This window comes from Antechinus flavipes, chromosome 2 (genome assembly GCF_016432865.1).
Source record: "Antechinus flavipes isolate AdamAnt ecotype Samford, QLD, Australia chromosome 2, AdamAnt_v2, whole genome shotgun sequence".
NCBI classification, from domain to species: Eukaryota; Metazoa; Chordata; class Mammalia; order Dasyuromorphia; family Dasyuridae; genus Antechinus; species Antechinus flavipes.
The window spans coordinates 640,883,362-640,891,564 of NC_067399.1; positions in this window are offsets into that span (position 1 = coordinate 640,883,362).

The following is an 8,203-nucleotide window of genomic DNA, read 5'->3' on the forward strand; positions in this document are numbered from 1 at the left end:
TACTTAACCAGCCCAGGAGACTTTTTAAGAGGCGACAGGTAGGAGGAGGAGAGAAAGTAAGGAAGACGAGGAAGAATAAGAAGGAGGAAGGAGGAGGGAAGAAATAAAGACGGAAGAGGAGGGAGAGAGGAGGAGATGGGACTGTTCCAGTGGAGGCGTAGCTTTGGGGACCCTATGCCCTGACCTTGGGATTTCTGTTTGCTGAATGAACATATATTGTTCATCCCCTGTAAATGAAAAATGAAGAATCCTAGCTAGCATTTATAGCGTGCAAATAGTGTTTCATTTGCTTCTCATCACAACCGGGGGAGGTAGGTAGTATCATGTTATTACTGTATCATCCCTATTTTACAGATGGGGAAACTGAGGCAGTCAGCTGAAATGCATTGCCCGGGATCATGCATCTAGTAAGTGTCTGAAGCTGAATTTGATTTCTGCTCTTTCTGCCAAGATCAGAGGCTCTTTCCACTTTGCACTTAGTTGAAGGGGGAAAAAAGCATTTAGGAAATGTTGATTATGTTCAAAGCCCTGCGCTTTGGGGGTGTAAATTGAAAAAATATATATTGTTTGCCTTCTCAAGGGTGGTGGAGGGAAGGGAGGTAGAAAATTTCGACCTCACAATTTTAAAAATGAATGTTAAAAACTTTTAAATGTAATTTGAGAATATTTAATGAAATATTTTTTTAAAAAAATTAAAGTAATAGAATCCCTTTTCTTAGGAAACTTGATGGACCTGGAATCGGAAAGACCTAGATTCAAAACCCATCCAAATAACGATCAGCTTTGTAAACGTGGACAAGTCCACGTGGACGACTATTTTAAGTCATCTGTAATATGGGGCCAATATGTCCCAGAGTTTTTGTGAGGACCAAATGAAAGCATAATTGTAAAGCATTTTGCACATTTTAAATTGCTATGTAAATACTGATGAGATCCTGAACAGGTGTGGTAGGCAGAGAGAAACTAAAACATTGATATACAAATTAGTCCCTGTGACAGGCAGGAAGAAGATTCTGATAATCAAGATCAGTTTAGTTCTGTGATCCCATCCTCAGAAGGTAATCCAATCAGAAATCCAAGTTATGGCTAATCCCTGAGACTTAATTTTCCTTTTAAAACAGTTTATGGGCCATGGTTTTGCTAGTGCCCTCTGGGTCAGTCAGCCTGGACACTGTCCCTTCCCCATGCCATGTGGCATCCCTCCTATATATACTCTACTTCTGAAACCTACTTCTCTTTATAGCTAACTCTTCTGGGGTGCTAAGTCCCTTTAAGGATTTAGCATGTAATTGCTACAAGATATGCCCCAACTTCACGGGGTATTCTTTTCTCCTGGATAATTGTGAGTTCCACTAAAGAGCTTGTCTTTTATATGCTCTCCTACTCTTTCATATTTATTATTCCAGGTGTCTATTATATCCCATCCCGTCTGTCCCAACCTCTTCCCTTAAACCTACCTTTTGCCAAAGAGAAAGGCCTTGTGAATTCTTCACATGACCAAACCCTAACATTTGGGGCTTACCTTTATCTAGTGTCTACCTCAGCTACATCAAATACTGACTATTGATATTATTTTAATGGGAAAACCCGCATCTAGCAGGATGGAAAGGCCTGAGGGCCTTGAGCATGCAGCAGTATAGCAGATGGCATTGCCTCATCTTCTATGTCATTTGCACAGATCCAGTCATCCATTTCTAATGTGGACTTGAAGATGCTAATGTCTCTGAAGGCCAGAACTTTTTTAACGGGTCTTCAGGAGCTGTGGCCATGGCTGGAAGAGAAGCCGGGACGCATCCCCGTTGGGCTTATTCCCCAAGCTGAAGGTTGAAGCAGAGCTGCTGGTTTAGGTGGTGCTGCCTCTGCCAGGGCTCTGAGGCTCACCTGTCCTGGTCAACATCTGGTGGTTGGTCAGTAATTGGTGGGAGTGGTGGAAGAAGTGGGGCCCTTCTCTCCTTAATGATGAATGGGAGCCCAGCTGTCTGGAAGCAGTGCTGTTCTCAAGGTTCTTGGGTTCTGCCTGGAGTTCTCTCCCCGAGAAGAGATGGTGATCCATATGATGGCATTGCTTCGATGTCCTCAGTAGGGTACTGCTGCTTCAGCTAGGCCTGTTTGCCAACCCTCTGGTGTTTCCCAACTCCTCTTAATTCTAGTACCTTCCATTGATAATCTCCAATTTACCGGATCTTTATCTTTTTCCTACATAGTTATTTGCAAGTTGTTATTGTCCCCCCAGCCCTAATCCTCAGAATGTGAAGTCCTGGGAACTTCTTTTTCTTTTACCTTTCTTTGTATCCCCAGTTCTTAGCACAGATCTGGGCACATGGCAAGCACTACATAAGTTATTATATGCTTATTGACTTACTTGATTGTAGATAGCAGCAAATGGAGTTAGCTGTCTCCTCAACTACCAGTTAACTTCCCCAGGTGGAAGCAAACTGCCAGGTTGTTTTGGCAACTGGAAGCAAGACTGATGATCCGGAAGTAATGCTATTTCCATAGCTCTTGAGTCCAAGGAGTTGGTCTGTCTTTATCAAAGTCCCAAGGGAGGTGGTCCTTGAGGTGGGGGTACCTTGTGCAGCCCAAGCTGCCTCCTGCTTCTTTCTGGGGTTGTCTTGCTATTGTGAAAAGGGACTGAACCATCTCAACCAATAATATACTCAGCACATGCGATGTGCCCAGCCCTGTGTTAAGAATTTAAAAAAAATCAATCAATTAAACAAGAATTTATTAAGTGCTTATTATGAGCTAGGGATTGTGTTAGGTACCGGGGATACTTAGATTTTAAAAAGCTTTATACCTGCTCTCAAGGAGGTTATGGTTTATCTGGGGGTCTCCCACTGTTCCCTTAGACCAACCTTCCATTTTAAGACAAGCTAGTCTACCTCATCCCCCTTTCACTCTTTCCTACTTTGCAATTTTATGAAATGGCCTCACAAGCCATTCTCTCTGCCTTCTCCATGGAACCGACCCCTCTTGTAAGGATCAATTTCAAGCCCATTTCTCCCAGAAGCCGCCTTTCCTTGTCATGGGCAGAACCCCTGTCCATCTCTAGATCAAGTTAGATGTGGGAGGTTGGTTGGTTCTCTCCATATTCCCTCTCTGACCACTAGATGGCGGAGTGGACAAAGCCCTTGATTTGCCTGGGGAAGCCTCCTCTTCCAGAGTTCAAATTCAACCACAGAAAATGACTAGCTCCTGCAGCTGGACTTGAGTTCAAATCCAGCCTCAGATAGTTAACACTTCCCAGCTATGTGACCCTGGGCAAGTCACTTAAACCCAGTTGCCCTTCCTCCCCCCCCCCCCCAAAAAAAAAAAAAAAAAAAAAAAGAAAATTACTAGCTGTGTAATCCTGGGTAATTACTTTACCTTGTTGACCTCACTCCTCAGGGAAGAAAATGGCAAATCACACAGTGTTTCTGCCACAAAAGCCCCAAAGGAGTGCAAGAAGAGTTGGACATGAACATACATCTCCTCTCAGCTGCCAGTCCATCCTAGGATATACAGTCAATTCTCACTTATCTTTAGCATGGTATAGAGAAAACCTGCTCCTTATCTGGAGTTAAAAGGCTTGAATCCCGGCTGTTACTCATCATCCCGTGACCATCCCCAGAGCTATGGAGCTCGGTGACATCATTTACAAAAGTGCTGTGTGGTAGTGGGGGAGGGAATGTTGGGAAATCAGTCATCTGATAGTCTCTCTCTCCTTGTAATTCCTCCGGCACTTACTGACCCTGCCCAGTATTGCTGAGTGATCTTTTCTCGTCCCTGTACTGCTTTTTTTCGTTTCACAGGGAAAGCATCACAACTCGGAGGTGGTGAGTGGCAGCTAATAAATGGTAGAGCAGAGATTGAAGTCAGAAAGGTTGGAGGGACTGCTGAGATCAACCTGGGAATGGGCATCTCCCCTGTAGTATAGACAAGCAACAAGTACTCCAGTATTCTCCCAGGAGAGAATCCCTGCCGAGTGCTTGTGCAGTGCCTGATACATTGTAGCCATGAGAGATACTTTGTTTCTTTGTGATTTCACTTCAGCTTTTTAGTGTGTGTGTGGCTTTGGACAGCTAGAACAGTTGGGTGGGCACCAGGGGATGCTGGGACGCTAAAGTGCATAGAGCATTGGGTCTGGAATCAGGAAGATCTGGGTTCCAATCCAAGCTGTGTGACGCTGGGCAATTCCTGTTTGCCTCAGTTTCCTCATCTGTAAAATGAGCCGGAGAAGGAAATGGCAGATCACTCCAGTATCACTGCCAAGAAAACTCCAAATGGGATCACAGAGGGCCTGAAACAACAAGACTTTAGATCTCAGTTTCCCCAAGATTTTCCTGTAAAATGGCAGGGTTTGGGGCAGCTAGATGGTATAGTAGATAGAGCACCAGCTTGAAGTCAAGAGGACCGAAGTTCAAATCTGGCCTCAGACACTTAACACTCCCAAGCTATGTGACCCTGGGCAAGTCACTTAACCCCAATTGCCTCAGTAGAAAGAAAGAAAGAAAGGGAGAGAGAAAGAAAAGAAAAAAGAGAGAGAAAGAAAAAGAAAAGAGAAAGAGATTTTTAATAAAATGATGAGAGCAAGAGAGATCTTTAATAAAATGACAGAGTTGGACTAGATGGTCCATCATGATACATCCACTGTTCTTTGAATCTTAGGTTTTCTCCCCTTTTTCATCAAATCTCACTTATTCCACCACAATCCAGCAACCTAAACACCAGCTCCTCCCCATCTTACCTCTAAGTGCCAGTGTACAGAAATACACCCAGCTACAACACATGTGTGCTTATTGAGAAGGGGGAAGCCTTCAGAGGTGATTTTCAAGCATTTCTACAGTCTCTTAGCTCACACCAGAAGTTGCACAGCTCATCTCCTGAGTTTGGAAAACCCTTCTTCCTCATCTTTGCCTTGTAGAGTCCCCTGTTTCCTTCTAACCACAGGGCAGATGCTTCTTCCTCCAGGAAGACTTTCCCAATCTCCCCAATTATCTGTGCTCTTGTCACTTCCCAAATTATAGTTAGTTACCATTTATCTTGTATCTATGTATACATATTGTTTCTCCCCAGCAGAGATGTAAGCTGCTTTAAAAAACCAGATCCATTTTGCCCCCACTACGTAGCACAGCACTTGGCACATAGTAGGCATTCAGTTGTTGAACAGAATTTAATCTCTTCTGACTAGGGGCTTCCAAATGTCCGGTATGTGTTTTCTACTTCAATACAAGGGGATTCTTGGGCCCATCAGCACCATTACTGGGTCTGTATCCCAAGGAAATCATAAAGGAAGGAAAAGGACCCACTTGTGCAAAAATGTTTGTAGCAGCTCTTTTTGTGATAGCAAAGAATTGGTAAATGAGTAGATGCCATCAGTTGGGGAATGGCTGAACAAGTGGTATATGAAGGTAATGGAATATTATTGTTCTATAAAAAATGAACAAGCTGATTACAGAAAGGCCTGGAAGAGTTTTCATGAACTGATGCTGAGCAAACGAGTAGAATCAGGAATACGTTGTATACAGTAACAGCAAGATTATGCGATAATCAACTATGAAAGGCTTGGTTCTTCTCAGTGATTCAGGGCAATCCCAATAGACTTTAGATAGAAAATGCCACCTGCATCCAGAAAAAAAGAACTATGGAGATTGAATGTAAATCAACACATGATATGTCCATTATTTGTTTCTGTTTTTTTTTTTTTTCTCTCTCATGGTTTTTCCTTTTTGTTCTGATTTTTCTCTCCCAACATGATTCATAAAGAAAAGTGTATTTTAAAAAGTTAACAAAAAAAAAAAAAACTTAAAAATGCAGGGGGATTCTCTAAGCAAGGATTCTTAACCTGGGATCTGTGAAATTTTGTATTTAAAAACAAACATCTTTTTGATAACTATCTCAATATAACTGGTTTCCTTTTTAAATTATATGAATTTTATTTTGTGCATTTAAAAGCATGATTTTGAGAAGAGATCTATAGGCTTCCCCAGTCTGCCAAAGGGGTTCATAAGTTTAAGAACACCCTAGTTAAGAGCTGGAGTGTGTGACCCACCAGGCTTCCTCCATTTCCTCTTACACAAGTGGCCTGGAGACATCAATCCCCTGTATTAATCAAACTTAACACTTGTAGAATTCTGAGCCCTTTACATTCTCCCACCCTATAGCCCTCTCCTCCCTGCCTTCTGCCTATGACCACCTACCTCTTTCTAGCCCCCCCCCCCCCCATCTCCATTTTGCTCATTCCTCCACATGCCTCTATTCTGACTACCCCTGGATTTCCTGCTCACCTGTTGAATGGGTACCTCCATTCTTTGTCTTGAAGGAGCTGGTATGGAAATCACTTATACTCCATTCTGCTCATTCAGCCCAAGTCCCATGAAGTTCCATCCCCCACATGACGTCTTTTAAGCCAGTTGGTATTGAATAAATATTTAGGACTGGCTTGATGATTGATAGAGCTGTTGATAATTGACAAGCTGTAAATCAGTACATGAGAAGGACAAATGAGTGAGGACTCAATATCTTGCAAGACTCTAAACTCCAGGCTGTCACCCATTCCTCCTTAGATCCTACCTCTAACAAGGCCCTGAATTTTCTGGGGCAGCAGTTTCTGAACTCAACCTTGCATGCAAGATAGCTCTGATATATGCTCCTGTGGTAGCTGCCTTAGAAGAGAAGTCATCTGCAGGGACCCTGGACTTTTCATGGGATGCATCTTATCTCAGAAAAGGAAGGGAACTTTAAAATGCTACCACTTGGCATTTAAAGTCTTTCTGCCTTTCTAGCCACATGTGCCGTTGTTTTTCTTCTTATTACTAAAAAGCAGGATGATGTTGTATACAGAATTGGCTCTGGTGTTATGAAGAACTTGAGGATCTGCCTTTGACATTGTTTTAGGCTCAAATCTTCCAGAAACAACTTTGGTTTAACATTAATACAAATTCAGAGAGATGTCCAAATTGGCATAATCCCTCTTGCCCTCCCAGAGAGACATGACTTTGTTCCTTTAACATTTATAGGTATAAAAGAAAGAAAACCAAGAAAATCCAATTTGACAACCTACCTGGTCCTCTAATATCTTTCTAGTATTTTAACATTTTACTCCTCCCTATACACCTTGGAATCTGGAATAATAAAACTACTAGGATGTGATGACCACATTAGCACCCTGGATACTTTAAAATCAGCCAGAGTCAAGATAAGCAAAAGTCCTTGATTTTTATTCTTTATCGAAGGGAGAGGAGAGCTGGTGGACACAGGAATCTCCTCTTTCTTGTACCACTCAGAGTCACCTGGCTCGTCCTCCTCCAGATCTCTCTATAGGCCAACAGATCCAGCTAGCACAGAATGGTGGGGAGCAAATGCTAATAGAGTATTGTCCAATTGGTAATTAGCCTTAAGTGCTTAGTTATCCAAGTGCATCTGCTCAGAGATTCTGCTCTTTTCACTAGGATAGATGCTAGAAGTGTTAAAACTCAGTAACACCAGTCTATGCTGTTCCTCATAGAAGACACGAAATGTTCTAACTCTGACTTAGCATTTTCACCTTCCACCCCTCACCCCTGGAATTCTCTTCCTCCTCATCTCTGCTTTCTGGATTCTTCCAAAACTCAGGTAAAAGCCTTTCTTGACCTGCAATACTACTGCCTTTCCTCTGTTATCTCCACTTTTTCCTGTAAATATCTTGTTTGAGCGGGGTATGCTGTCTCCCCCATGAGGCCGTGAGCTAATCACACCTAATTATGTGTGTGTGGTGTGTTGATGATAGAGTGGGACTTTTCCTCCTTTTGGGGGAGGGATTGCTTTTCTTTGTATCCCCAATACCAAACACCATGTTGTTTTTTAAATTTATAATAATAAAAATAAATTTGTAATATTTATGATTTTAATCTTTGCTGACTTGACTTTTTCCTGGCTCTGCCAACGATTTGTGTAGGCCCTTCTCTGGACCTGTTTCCTCACCTGCCAAAGGCAGGTGGCCACGAGTGAACGAAATTGATATCCGGGTGAGTCAGACTGTAAAACACGAGCCACATATATACCCCAAGAAATGTTAAAGTTGCTCAATTTAAAAAACCACCCAGTTTTTTCCCACCCTAGTTTCCCTTCTCCGCGAAACATGCATAATCAGTCGGCTGCTTCTGCAACTTCAGCTCTTGTGAAGTCACACCAGAGCCACAGGAGGAACTTGGGTTTGGTTAGAGATTTCCCCAGGAAGGAAAGG